The sequence below is a fragment of the Colossoma macropomum genome, unplaced genomic scaffold, assembly GCF_904425465.1.
Source record: "Colossoma macropomum unplaced genomic scaffold, Colossoma_macropomum, whole genome shotgun sequence".
Taxonomy (NCBI): domain Eukaryota; kingdom Metazoa; phylum Chordata; class Actinopteri; order Characiformes; family Serrasalmidae; genus Colossoma; species Colossoma macropomum.
The window spans coordinates 21,571,046-21,586,258 of record NW_023494789.1 but is presented as its reverse complement, the minus strand read 5'-3'; the positions used below and the strand labels follow the sequence as shown (position 1 = coordinate 21,586,258).

At 43.3% G+C, this 15,213-nt stretch overlaps 1 long non-coding RNA gene across 1 annotated transcript; it reads right to left on the bottom strand.

Annotated features, from left to right (window-relative positions):
* Window positions 1-522: 522 nt before the first annotated feature.
* On the bottom strand, window positions 523-5,445 carry LOC118807527. The gene is made up of 3 exons (XR_005007229.1): window positions 5,393-5,445; window positions 5,068-5,290; window positions 523-715 (listed from the first exon to the last, which is right to left on the bottom strand). It is a non-coding gene; the product is annotated as an uncharacterized LOC118807527 (long non-coding RNA).
* Window positions 5,446-15,213: the final 9,768 nt, after the last annotated feature.

Below are 15,213 nucleotides of genomic sequence, written 5' to 3'. Positions count from 1 at the left end.
TGGACCATTCTCATAAATGCAGTCTTGTATTGTTTTTGCCGTAAAATGTGGTTGATTTTGGGAGGCATGACTATGACTTAACTGATTAAGCTGCATCACAAAACCACCTAATGCCCCTAGATTTCCCCTAGAAATGGTGATGTAACCGAATGTTTTTCAACACACCAGGGCAATTTAAATGGAGTTATAATATCTGTAATATTATATGATGGAGCATATGTTTGGTCACAAAATGGCATACCAGGTGTACAACACTGAGTGCTCTTTGGCCGAGTTACGTTGTGGCATGAACTAACATTGAAAAATGGAACATTAGTATGTAACACGGCACATGTATCGCAGTCAGAAATAGCATGCCTAGACCATGCTAGTCCTGCGGATACATTTATCGGGTGCGGGATACAAACATTTTGTCCTGGAAACAACATTTGTCTTGTTAGATTGAATAAAGATTGAAATGTGTTGTCACTGTCTACATTAGAGACAGGACTACCCAGGAATGGTGTGTACATAGTGAACAAAACGACAGTCCTGAAAACAAAGTTCGGATTTATTTTGATCATCTTGGTCATCTGCGAGTTTCTGGCTTTGATGTCTTGATGACTGATGATATTGTCTCTGTAGAACACTCAGATGGTCATCTGTTAGTAGAACCGGAAGTATTTTTGGCTGGTTCAGGTTGTGTGGTTCTTGGAGGTCTTTCCGCTTCTGGTAGCTGTAAAACACAAAAATACCATCAGCAGTATCTTGTTATCACAGTACAAACTACTTGGAACATATTTGTGGATGTTTGCTCTAACATTGTATTCTCTGCCACCAGTCTGACCCTACCTCACCTTTTGGGTCCTAAGGTCCATAGAACTGCTGCATCTGTGATCAGTAATACCTGAAATGGACCCTTCCATTTTTCCTCTAGTGGACCAGCAACATGATTTTTGATCATGGCCCACTGACCTGGTACAATTGCATGTCCCCACTCTGGTGGTTTGGAGATTGTTGCAAATTTTGCTGCTGCCTTGGCTGCAGCATCAGTCATACAATTGCCTTTTGTTTTTATCGAGTTAGAGGAACCATGGGCTTTAACTTTAAACACTTCAAGTTTTTCTGGAAGCTCACTAGCTGACATGAGATCATAAACTAAAGCAGCATGCTTAGTAGGGGTTGCTGCAGCTGTTAGAAACCCACGGGGATGCCAGATTTGTCCAAAACTGTGCAAAATTCCAAAACAATACATTGAGTCTGTATATATAGTTGCAGTAAGACCAGATGTCAAAACACATGCTTCGGTAAGAGCCACTACTTCAGCAGCTTGAGCTGAGAAATGGTCAGGAAGACGGCCCTGAGCTACAACTGCATGAGGCGAGCAAACAGCCCACCCTCCTCGTCTGCATCCATTCAAAACCTGAGTAGAACCATCACAAAACAAAATCATATCAGGGTTTTCTAAAGGAACCTCAGAAATACCCGAAGGAGGTGTGTGTGTTAACAATACACAGTCATGGTCATCACTTTCACCCTCATCACAACCTTCAGACAATGCTGTCATCATTAAAGATGAGGGATTGGTGATCTGTGCCCTTTGGAGGCAAATATTAGGAGCTGTGAGAGTGGTCACCCAGTTACCCCATCTCTGAGCGGTCACTGAAGTAACACGAGTGGAAGATAACAAAGACACAACAGCATGTGGACAATGCACTGTGAGAGGTTGTGACATCACTACATGGGTACAAGCAGATACAGCTAGATATGTAGCTTGTACAGCATGCAATAATGGACCAAAAACAGTGGAAATAACATCTAACTTAGCTGAATAATAATACACAGCACGTAGCCGATCACCATGGTCCTGCATCAAACAAGCAGTCATGAACCCTTCAGATTTCAACTCCTTAAAAGCCCTTTCAGCAGCATCTCTGAACTGAACCCTGTCTGTGCTTTTGAATGATCCTTTTAGCAAATCATACAATGGCTGAGCTATTTGGGCATAGTTTTCTATCCATGGCCAACAATAATTACATAGCCCCATGAAAGATTGTAATCCCCTTACTGTAGAAGGTTTGGAAACTGAGCGTATCACTGCAGCTCGATCTAGGAGGATAGACCTCTGTCCTGCTGTTACCAACTGACCTAAAAACTGGACTGAAGGTAAAGCTAACTGTGCTTTAGCCCTGTTAGCTTTATGGACATGCAAGCTCAAATGTGTCAACAATTCAGTGGTGTATACTTCCATATTAGGTGAAGCTAGCATAACATCATCTATATATACTGCACTAAGGTAGGCACCCTGACTGGACACTCTGCTTCAGCCAAATGCTGCCTTAATGCCTGATGGTACAAAGTTGGACTCAAATGCAAATCTTGCGGCAGATGCATCCACTGGAATTGCTCACCTTCAAACTGAAATACTAACCAAGGCTGACTATCTGGATGTAAAGGAACAGACCAAAACCCATTAGCCATGTCAATAACTGAAAAGACTGAATGTGTATTTGGGACCCCATCAAAGATACTACTAGGATCTGCTACCAAAGGAGTAACGCAATCAATATATGTATTAGCAATGCAATAGTCATAGGCGCCATGCCCCTGATGCCTTTTTAACGGGCCAAACTGGAGAATGAGTCACTTGGTGCCTTAATCAAAATCCCCTTATTCCACAACTCCTTAATAATTGGCCGTATCCCATTAATGGCTTCACTAGAAAGTGGATACTGTTTAGTAGTTGGTGGTGGTTTGCCTGTTAGCCGTACAGGTTTAATATCCAACAAACCACATTGATCTTTGTCTTTTGACCAAATAGGATGATTTGTGATGAGTGGATTTGCAACCTGTGCTGCAAGAACAGACAATTTAGGTTTCTCAGTCTCAAAATCTAATTGCATACTTAACTGAGAAATAGCATCCATTCCTAGTAGTGGTGTTGTCTTAATGGGAGCTACAAAATTGGCAGAGAAATTGATTTAGGACCAAAAGAAACAGGCAGGTTCTGTTTAATAGGTGTTATAAGATTCCCCAGTGACTCCAGTAATGACAGTCGTAGTGCTAATCAAAGGTAAACCAAAAGCTTTAGCCATAGATGTAGACAATAATGTGGCCTGTGCTCCAGTATCAACCAAAAAATCATATTCATTGTCATTAACAGTGGTTTTAACATACCATCTGTTGTCCTGCTCATGTGTAACTGGATGTAAAAAAGGATCTCCCAGCGGAGATATTCAGTTTAAATGCTCCAAATCCTGTGTGTGACCAGAAGACTTCTGAGTAGCTTGCTGAATAAGCTTAAGCAACTGACCTGCTACCTCAGGTGATAAAGTTTCACCTCCTGAACTGTCCTGACACTCACTTGCCTTCTCTTTACGCTGAGAATCATAATACTTCCGTTTGCAATATTGTTCCCAGTGTCCCTTTTTCTTACAGTAGTGACATGTATTATCATTTCTATTGGGAGTTTTCCTGGACTGATGGGAAGAATTTTGCAAAACAGCAGAGATAGGAAATTTTACACTTGAATCCCTTTCATATGCTGCTAGACTCTCAGACAACTCCACCGCAGTGGTTGTTCGCCAGGTTGACTTTAACAAAGGCAAAACCTTCCTCATCTCTGAAGTCAGACCATCAGCCCACTGTGCAACAGGAACCTTAGAATTAACTACGTCCTCAACAGAAGTACACTCATCATGCCCACCATGTAACATAAATGTTTCTGCAAAATGCTGCGTGTACTGATTCACAGGCTCACCCTTCTTCTGATGACACTCTACTACCTTCTGCCAACACACAGAAGAACCCATGATGTTTTTCAGAACCGCTAACAGCCCTGCATTACATTCTTTCACTGCCTTTACAGAATTAAGTTTGTCTATATGTCTCTCATAATACGACTCTTACAATTTATCCATCTCATCCCCTGTCAGTATTTGAGACATCTAATGGATGTAAAGAGTACAGCTTTGTCTTATGTGCCATTAGCATCAGAAAAGGACCCAAACACATCACTTTTGGATGGCCGAATTCTTTTGCAATGCAATCAATTTGCTCAGGAGAAAGGGGCTTGTGTTTCAGTTACTTTATCCTGTCCATCTTTTAACTTTACATGTTTTATCACTACAGGAGCAGCTTCCAGTACAGAAAGATCAAAAGTGTCGTCCTCACTGTCACTGGAAGACATGGTAGATTGCCCTGTCTTATCTTTAAATTCATCTAAAGATGGATACAACTGGTGTTTTGCTCTGTTATCTCTCTCTTTTTCTAGAACCTCAACTTTTCAAGCTTCAAGGAGAACAAGTGAGCGTTGTGTATTTTCACAGGTTTTCTGTGCACTTACAGCGGCACGTTTGTGATTAGCACATTCATCTTTTAATTTGTCAATTTTGGAACGTTGTTCTCCCAAAAGCAAAGCATGCCACTGTCTGAAAACCTGAGCACACCCCTCAAAATCTTTCTTTTTTACACATTTAGCAAGAACTGTGAAACACTGATCCTGACTCCACTCTGAGCTTTCAGGAATGTCAAACTTTTTACACAGCTTAGCCTTTCTTTCTAGACAAAACTTGTCTAGCATCTTTGTTAAATCTGCCTCAAATGCAGTTCTGTCTGCATATTGGGGAGATGTGGATTCTGCAGTATTTGGAGTGAAACCAGCTTCCTTTCTGCATTGTAAGTGCTAACACTTTAAACTTACACAATTACAAACAAAAACAACACAAAACAATAAAGTAGATCTGAACTCTTCCCCAAGTCAGGACGCCACCTTGAACTCTGATCAGGAACTAAGGAACTAGGACACACCTAATTCAAAGTAAACACTGTTGCTTGTGTAAAGACCAAAAAATATTTCTATATATTTCTGTGCCTTTCCTAGATAAACGAAGAGACAATCTACAACAAGGACAGAATCTCTAAAACTGTCCCTCGGTAAGAAACACCTTTCTACCAGATTTACGGCCGACAAACAGGAATAAGTCATGCAACCTCTCCATACACATCATATGGAGGAAACTACATATAAGACAGACAACACTCCTACTCTGGCTGTGTGTGCTGTGTTTTGAGTTTTCTTTCACTCACCGTTAGTGTAAGAGGTGAAGGTTCAGCGTCTTTACAACACAGGATCAGCCACCAGCAGACCGTCACCGGATTCTTGTTTTCCGTCCGACTGCAGCAGATGTTTACAGCATCAGACATCTGAAGAGCTGGAAAACCTTGCAGAGCTCAGATCCCACTGACTACGCCAAAAAATCTGTTGACTTGTGCTGGCAAGCGTTGGCTTCTTGAAGAACAGGAGTGGAGACTTTGTAGAGGAAAAAGAAGTTTAATAACGCACATCTTCGTACCAAGCAAGTCTAACTAAGCTTAAAAACGCTGAACTTATAGTCAACCATGTAAACCACACCTTCTTGTTGTCCCTTTGTCTAAACGACCCAGAACCCCCCTACTTGATGGCCGACTGCCTCTACCTTTGTAATTAAAATAGAGGTGTTGAGGCCCCTCCAGGAATTTACAGTCTCCCCCATCTAGGAGCCAGGATGTCTCTGAGATATCCCTTCAACAAATGGCATTGCTAGACTGGGGAGCTATAGATAACCAGATGTAAAATTGGCTAACCATTGGAGGTTGTTACATGACAAAGGGACTGCTCTCCACAGCCCCCACCCAAGAGAGATATACAAAATGCAAACAAGATTAACACAAAAGGCAAGGGAAAAAGAAGAGAAGTTCAAGAGAAGTTACAAAGTTAATAAGGAGAAGTTACAAAGCTAATAAAAGCAAATAAAGTAAAATAATATTTAACAATGTAAGTGTAGCAAACTCAAAATGAAGAACAGCCAATACATACTGGTTCTGTCATTCCACAAACATTAGTAAAACGGGCAGAAATGCTAATTAACGTCACAGAGATATTCATATTATAGCGTTGGGGGAGTCCTAAAGAACTCAGACAAGTGAAATATTGAGTCCAGGACTCGGCTCAGAAGGGCTTAAAAAAGGAAAGGGGAAAATACAGCTCAAGGCTAGCGCTTGGCTTTGCGCAGTTAGCGCTTCCTCTTGCTGTCTTAGCTCAGTCTGTTTACTACTAGGCCCCATGAGACGCTGCCACCGCAAATATAAAGCCCTTTAGAATAAGGCCAGAAACATACTCAACACAAGTACGCAAACATAAATGACAGCGCATGGCCAGCATACATTACAAACGCATGGTGAGTTTGTACAGAAGGGCCAAGTGTTTGTAATGTGTGCTGGCCAAGTGTTTGTAATGTATGGCCAGCACACATTACAAACACTTGGCCCTTTTGTACAAACTCACCGTGCGTTCTTATGTTGCTGTAGTGGTTAAAACACTCAGTACTGAAGGGAGTGATAGAGGACAAATCAGAGAGGGATCTACTGTTATTCCAACAGCCTCAAAAGCTAAATGTGGACAAGTAGGGGAGAGTGAGCTGCTTTACGTCTTCTGCTGGAATGGAAAGGCAATAATGTATCATTTTTTTAAGACTTAACTGCTCATCTGCTATGGCAGTAGAAAAGGCACGCTGGTGGTAGAAGACTGCTTGGACAGACTTGACTGTTGTTATAGTGCCTCTTGCTGTAACACTCAGAAAGCAGCCTGCGCTTGCGTTGCGTTGAAATGCATCGTGACACATTTTTATACTATGAGCAAAACACCGCCTGCGTAGTTTGCAGCGGCATTCTTGCCTGAAGTACATTTCGAGCCTAAGGGTGCCTACACCCTAGACAACGAAAGTACAAAGTGATAGACGCATACGCCTGTGTAGCTGAGGTATTATTACTTTTTTTTATTATTTGCTTTTCCCTGTTTTATTTGTTTTGCCGTAATAATGTTAGGAATATTTGTAATGTGAACTTCACTAAAACTCTATTTTGGTTTTCTAATTGATGTTTTTGTGTAATGAAAAGTTAATAGTTAAATAGCTAGACATTTTCTCTTACAGTTTTTGGTTCCTCCCATGTGTTGTAGCTGGGGCCTCAATTACTGTGACACCCAGGGTAAACCCACGCAGCGGTTTTACCCAGTTTGTTAGAAGCATAGTGGATGCTTGTACGGGTAAGACGTGCTGAATAGCTCTCTTCCTAAAGTGTCTTAATAAGCCTATAAAAGCCATGAATTCTGTTTAAACGGCACATAAAATGTAGAGCTTAGAGACACAGAATGTGTTTAAACGGTGTGTGGTAATTTTAGGCTGAATTTGAATGGAACTTTGATGTTTAGCTCAGTCACGTTTTGGCTATCTGTAGGGAGTGGGAGAGAGCTGCTCTGGCTGCGTGAGCTTACTACTGCCCCATGCTACTTTCATTCAGGTATGTCCGTGTCTTGTGTGTTTGTAAATGGGTTTAAATTAAATATTTTGAGATCTGTTCGGTTCTAATATGTTAGTTAAGACGCTATGCGGTCACAATGTATTTTTTAGTTGTACTAATGTCGTTTTTTTTGCTCTATGTTTCCCGAGCGCCATCTGGTGGCCTTATTGTGTACAGCATTTGTGCTGAAACCAAGCTGCACAGTTAAGAGTAGCTGAAGTGTCTGCAATACTTTAAACATTGTAAATTGAAATTCATCCTAGACTGTGTTTAAATTGTAATTGAATCCACCTCATTTTGTTTCATATATTGTACAAATTTATTACACGTTTGTGTACACGATAAGAAGCATAGTGGATGCTTGTACGGGGAGTGGGAGAGAGCTGCTCTGGCTGCGTGAGCTTACTACTGCCCCATGCTACTTTCATTCAGGAATAAATCTTCAGATCTCCACTTCCTGGGTGTGCGTGCCTGGTCTCAACTACTGTTTCGAGTCTGCTACATAATTCTGGTGCCGTGACCCGGATTTGCCCTTGATCAGCCCCTGCCGATCGCCGGGGTCAGCAGCGTGACAGCCGAGATATCTATTGGCAGGCCAGTGGATACACCCTGTGATTGTTTAGTGATAAATGACTCATTGACATTGCCAATCTCTCTTCCATGCGCACCCACAACTTATGAGCTACTTTTTTCCCACCTTCTTTGATTTATTTTCTTATTTTATTTTGCTCATTACTTCATAAGCAAAGTTTACACACGGTTAATGACATGGCAGGTAAAGAGCATGAACTGTATGATGTTTGTACACCAGTCATTGGTAGGGGCAGAGGGCTAATTAGCACAGCTGAGAGTATTAAAAATAAGACCAGAGTGCTAGCTTATGATGAACCCTTAGATCTAGAATGCACTACTGATAAGGGACCTGCTAAGCCTATGTCCTCAACCCCTTCCGCCAGTAATGATAACACTACGCAGCAACTGCTTGAGCTAATTGGAGAGTTAGGGACCCAAATAGGTGACTCTATAGTTAACCGCCTGCTAGCCAGTCACAGTCCAGTAATCCAGACACATTCATTGTCGTCACATTCATCAGAAACACCTAGAGCTGAGCCTTCCAGCACCACCCTTGACCTATCCAAACTAAATGTAGTTGTCAAATCTGATGTTAAAGAGCCACCCATGTTCCGTGGTGATGGAACTGATAAGTACAACATACAGGAATGGATAGAAATGATGGAAATATACTTACACAAGCGTGGTTGTACTAACGCTCAACAGGTAGATGAGATTTTAAGCCACCTGCTAGGTCGAGCCAAGAGTATTGTCAAAGTGGGGCTGAAAAGCAGCTATACTTATGCAGACATTTGCGCTGAGACAATCTATGATGTCTTGAAACGCTATTTCAGCGAAAGTCCTGGGTCATGCCTGCCCTTGGCCGATTTCTATGCTACACGGCCCAACCTGAAAGAGAGTCCTGTAGACTATTGGGTCCGTTTAAACATAGCAGCTGAGGCAGCTGGCAGCCACTTACAAAGACAGGGAAGCAAAATGGAGAATATAAACTCAGAAATTGCAATGATGTTCATCAGGAACTGTCCCGACCCTGACCTTTGCAGTGTCTTCAGGTGCAAGCCTATCAGCAAATGGACAGTTACGGATGTCCAAGAGGCAATCGACGAACATCAGAGGGAGAGCCATTCTAGAAAATTGTCTCGTGTGCCTAGCACAACATGTGCACTAAAAGTCAGCCAGTATGGCTAATTCTTTTGAAACTGACCGAGAGGAGTGTACAGGTGTAAACACAGCAACATGTATCCCAAGCAGTTTTGCTAAAGCGAATGAGATGGTGTCAGATCTTAAGCCTTTGGAACGAGTGCTCAACATGCTGGAGAAAGTGTTAGAACGTACAAACCAGTCCACCCCTGTGGTAGTCAGGCCTCAAGAGGTGCCTTGGATGCGACATTCTCTCTGCTGTGTCTGTGGGGACAAATCACACTCCACTCACTCACACTGCATGAGAGAAAAGCGTTGTCTCGCTTGCCTAGAAGTTGGACACCAAAGACGAGAATGCTCTAAAACCTCTGCACCTGTTGCACATCAAAACAATAGTCAGCATCAGGGAAACTGATAAACTCACATTTGGGAGGGGACAATGTGAGTGGGAAGAGTCAAACCCTCAATTATGAAAATGTGATGTCTGCATATGAAGAGAGTTGTAGGTCTGCCACTGGTGACCAAGTAGTTTTGTTCCAGAACATAACGAAATTAGAAAAAGCAAACAGTCTGTTCTATACTGATGTGCTGGTAAATGATGAAGTGCTTTTACGAGCGCTACTTGATAGTGGCTCCATGACATGCACCATGAGCGAAGCAGCCGAACAAGAATTACAAAATGCGGTGCTGTCACTTGAGCTTAGGGAAGTGAAGACAGACATCATGCTCGTTGGCTGCAGAGGTGTCAAAGTCCAGCCCAAGCTAAAGATGGAGGTGTATGGTCATGTCATCAGTGTTCCCACTTTGGTTGTCCCAGGGCAACAAGAACATCTCATACTTGGCACAAATGTCATTAAGTACCTCATTGGTCAACTTAAGCAGACCCCCACATATTGGCGTGTTATGAGCAAGCCAGAGACTACGAATGAGCTGGAAGTAGAGCAGTTTTTGAATATGCTGTCTGGCCTTAAAAGGTGGAAGGGTGACAAAATTCCTGATGTTGGCGCTGTTAAGTTAATGCAAGCTGTCACCTTGCTCCCAAAGCGTGAGCATCTTGTGTGGGGAAAATTGCCTGTAAGTTCTCCTGTCTCCACGGGGAGCACTATACTTGTTGAACCACCAAGGTCTTCAACCCATAAAAAGAATGTGGTTGTAGGAAAGGTTGTGGCTTCCATGACTGGTGACAGATGGGTCCCCCTGCGGATTTTAAATCCATCTGACAAGCCCGTGACGTTGAAGAAGAATTCCAAAGTAGCTGACGTTTTCCCCTGTGTGGCACTGGAAGACCTTGATTCAAGTATGGAACAAATACCAGATGAGGAGATAAAAGTGCAAACTCAGGCAATACATGCTGCAGCCAGCAATGGCTCGGATTCAAGTTTCCAGGTTGCTTTACGGAAGCTTGGCCTGAGTGACTTAGACATTGAGTCATGTGAAGTGTCATCCTTCTGGAAGGGTCAATTATTGCAGCTGGTTCGCAAGTACGAAGATGTTTTCTCGAAACACAAGCTAGACTGTGGCAGGCCCAAGGATTTTGTCCACCGCATCCATCTGTCCGATACTCGGCCATTCAGACTGCCATATCGTCGCGTTCCTCCAGGGCAGTATCAGAAATTAAGACAGGCACTTTCAGAGATGGAGGAACGAGAGATTATACGAAAATCCTGCAGTGAATGGGCATCTCCTCTCGTCCTAGTGTGGAAAAAAACAGGAGATCTGCGCATATTCGTAGATTATCGCTGGTTAAATGCACGCACAGTTAAGGATGCCCATCCATTACCCCATCAGTCTGACTGTCTGGCCGCCATAGGAGGAAATGCCATATTCAGTGCAATGGACCTAACATCTGGGTTTTATAACATTGAAATGGCTGAGGAAGACAAAAAACTGACTGCTTTCACAACACCTATGGGCCTTCATGAGTTCAATAGGCTACCGCAAGGGCTATGCAACAGCCCAGCGAGTTTCATGCGCCTCATGATGAATGTGTTTGGTGACCAGAACTTTCTGACATTGCTTTGCTACCTAGATGATCTCCTGGTATTCGCACCTAATGAAGAAGAAGCCTTAAAAAGGCTTGAAATGGTCTTTGCTAGACTGCGTGAGCATGGGTTGAAGCTGGCTCCAAAGAAGTGCTGCTTGCTCAGGCAGAGTGTGAGATTCCTGGGCCACATAGTTGACGTGAATGGGGTAGCAACTGACCCTGATAAAGTGAAGGCGATCACCAGCATGTCTGAAGCGGATCTCATGCTGGATGATGGGGTCACCCCATCCCAAAGAAAGATTAAATCATTCTTGGGCATGATTATGTACTACCAACGATTCATACAGAATTGTTCCCGCATCGCTAAGCCTCTGTTTGCATTGACTGCTGTTCCGAAAGGGAAGAAAGGCCATACAAGAGGTGCTGCTGTGTTCAGGAAACTAAGCCCCAATGATTGGAGAAAAGAACATCGTGATTCCTTTGAACAGTTGAAGGCAGCTCTTCTACAAACTGTTGCTCTTGCTCATCCTGACTTTAGTCGCCCATTCATTTTATCCACCGACGCATCATTAGATGGGCTTGGTGCTGTGCTAGCTCAGGTTGCTGAGGGTGAGAGCAAGGCACGTCCTATTGCCTTCGCAAGTAAGGCTCTTACTCGTGCACAGTGCAACTACCCTGCTCACCGCTTAGAGTTTCTGGCTTTGAAATGGGCTGTTTGTGATAAATTCAGTCATTGGTTGAAGGGGAACACCTTTACCGTGTGGACGGATAATAATCCGTTGACTTATATCCTGACAAAGCCAAGACTAGATGCGTGTGAGCAGCGGTGGGTGGCCAAGCTAGCACCCTACGACTTCAGCATACAATACATCCCAGGTAGCAAAAATGTAGTTGCAGACGCCTTGAGTAGACAGCCTTTTGTTCGTAGTCCTGTTGGTCAGAGATTAGTGTCAGAGTCTTATGGCGCTTTGCTGGGGGAGGCCAAGCAAGTTGGAGAGAACATGGTTCAAGATGCATTCAGACTCAGTGCTAACTGTCAAACTCTTAGCCATTCGTCTTCATTTGAGCAGTTGCAGCGCTGCTCACTAACTAGCGATGAAGTGTCTGCCATCCTAGAGGGACAAGAAGAATGGGACAAGGGGGCTATAGAGCGAGCTGTTTCTTGGCTTGCACAGGATGTGCACCAGCTGGCACCTCCAGGCCAGAGTGCGCTGCCTGTTTTTTCTCTTAAGGAGCTCCAAGAAAGACAACAAGATGATAGCACGCTCTCTCGGGTTTTCTCCTATATAGCACAGAGAAAAAGGCCTTCCAGACGAGAGAGAGCTGGGGAGACATTCAAAGTGATAAAAACATTGAAACAATGGGAAAAGCTCAAGATACTGGATGGGATCCTGTATAGAGTGAGTAAGGACCCAGTGACAAAGAAGAAGCGCCACCAGTATATGGTGCCAGCTTCCCTTGTCAGGCTTGTACTTCAGGGTGTTCATGATGACGCCGGACACCAGGGCCAGAGCAGAACGTTATATCTAACGAGACAGAGGTTTTTTTGGATTGGTATGGAACATGATGTTCGTGAACATGTTAAGTGTTGCAAACGCTGTGTCGTCAGTAAAACACCCGAACCTGAGGGAAGAGCGCCGCTTGAGAGTATCAAAACTACAAGTCCTCTGGAGCTGGTGTGCATCGATTTTTGGTCCGCAGAAGATCACAGTGGTCGAAGTGTGGATGTACTAGTGATTACTGACCACTTCACTAAAATGGCTCATGCCTTCCCATGTCACGACCAGTCAGCGAAACAGGTTGCACGTTTGCTGTGGGACAGATATTTCTGTGTCTATGGGTTTCCAGAAAGGATCCATTCAGACCAGGGTGCGAATTTTGAGAGCTTGTTGATTTAGGAGTTGTTGCAGGTTGCTGGAGTGAAAAAGTCTCGAACGACAGCCTATCACCCCATGGGAAATGGTCATGTCGAGCGATTTAATCGAACTTTAGGTAGCATGATCAGGGCATTACCACCCAGATCCAAGCAAAAATGGCCTCAAATGTTACAAACATTGACATTCGCTTACAACTGCACAGCTCATGAGTCAACAGGCCATGCTCCATTTTTCTTGATGTACGGAAGGATTCCTAGGCTGCCAGTAGATGTTATGTTCAGTAACATTGAGAGAGACAATGACATCGCAGATTATGACAAGTATGTGAAGAAGATGAGGGATGACCTTAAAGAAGCCCTCAACCTGGCCCAAGTCAATGCTGACATCAGTCAGCAATGGCAAGCAGACCTATATAATCGGAGAGCTAAAGGCTGTGACATCAAGGAGGGGGACCAGGTCTTGTTGGCCAATAAAGGTGAACGTGGCCGTAGGAAACTGGCTGACAAGTGGGAATCCACGCCCTACATTGTGGTCGCTACAGACCCTAGGTGCCACACATTCCGAATTCGAAACACTGCTACAGGCCAGGAAAAGGTAGTGCACAGGAATTTACTTCTGCAAGCCAGCTTTCTGCCCATCGAGACAGAAGATGTGATAGAACCGTCATTTGACGATGCCTCAGAATCATGCCATGAACAGAGTGAACTTCCAACAGATGAGCCTATGACAGGGCCTGATTCTTACAGAATTGACCGAACTGCCAGCTGGGTAGCTGAAGCCAGTTCATGTCCGGAGGGTCAGAGCTCATTCGTCCCAGAAGATGACCCATCTGAAGTAGGCTCAGACACAAATGCCACTAAGCCCCAGTTAAGTTGCGACACCAGTGCTGAAGATGCAAGTGAAAAGGGCTGTGATGCTGGAGGGGCAGACGTTACTCATGAGTTCTTGAGGGATGTTGATTCTGTCAGTCCTGTCATTGGTGAAGAGGGGATTAGTATGGTTACCCCAAGCGATTTAAATCCAAGCCCCAGCAATACTGTAGCTCAAATCAGAACCAGAGTGGGTAGAGTTGTGAGACCGGTAAACCGGTTAATTCAAAATATGACGCAGAAGACTGTACACCCATATAATCCCATTCGTAATTTTACTAAATCTTTACTTTCGTAACTAGGACAGTTTGTGTAGTACATACACTGAACATGCTTAGCTCATTAGCTCAGTAACCAGTTGCCAGTAGCAGTCACTAAAATATAGTGTTAGGTGGTGTTTAGGGCACCCCTTGAACAAGCTGGCATTTGAGGGTCTGATCAGCCCTCTTTTGTCACTTGCCCTGTGAAGTGGGTAACATGAGTTGCATATTGAGATATGGTATATCAGGTGGTGACTAACTTACTCATATTAACAATTTACTGGTTGTCCTGGACAAGTTTTGTGAAGTTCAGGGGGGAGTATGTAGCTGAGGTATTATTGCTTTTTTTATTATTTGCTTTTCCCTGTTTTATTTGTTTTGCCGTAATAATGTTAGGAATATTTGTAATGTGAACTTCACTAAAACTCTATTTTGGTTTTCTAATTGATGTTTTTGTGTAATGAAAAGTTAATAGTTAAATAGCTAGACATTTTCTCTTACAGTTTTTGGTTCCTCCCATGTGTTGTAGCTGGGGCCTCAATTACTGTGACACCCAGGGTAAACCCACGCAGCGGTTTTACCCAGTTTGTTAGAAGCATAGTGGATGCTTGTACGGGTAAGACGTGCTGAATAGCTCTCTTCCTAAAGTGTCTTAATAAGCCTATAAAAGCCATGAATTCTGTTTAAACGGCACATAAAATGTAGAGCTTAGAGACACAGAATGTGTTTAAACGGTGTGTGGTAATTTTAGGCTGAATTTGAATGGAACTTTGATGTTTAGCTCAGTCACGTTTTGGCTATCTGTAGGGAGTGGGAGAGAGCTGCTCTGGCTGCGTGAGCTTACTACTGCCCCATGCTACTTTCATTCAGGTATGTCCGTGTCTTGTGTGTTTGTAAATGGGTTTAAATTAAATATTTTGAGATCTGTTCGGTTCTAATATGTTAGTTAAGACGCTATGCGGTCACAATGTATTTTTTAGTTGTACTAATGTCGTTTTTTTTGCTCTATGTTTCCCGAGCGCCATCTGGTGGCCTTATTGTGTACAGCATTTGTGCTGAAACCAAGCTGCACAGTTAAGAGTAGCTGAAGTGTCTGCAATACTTTAAACATTGTAAATTGAATTCATCCTAGACTGTGTTTAAATTGTAATTGAATCCACCTCATTTTGTTTCATATATTGTACAAATTTATT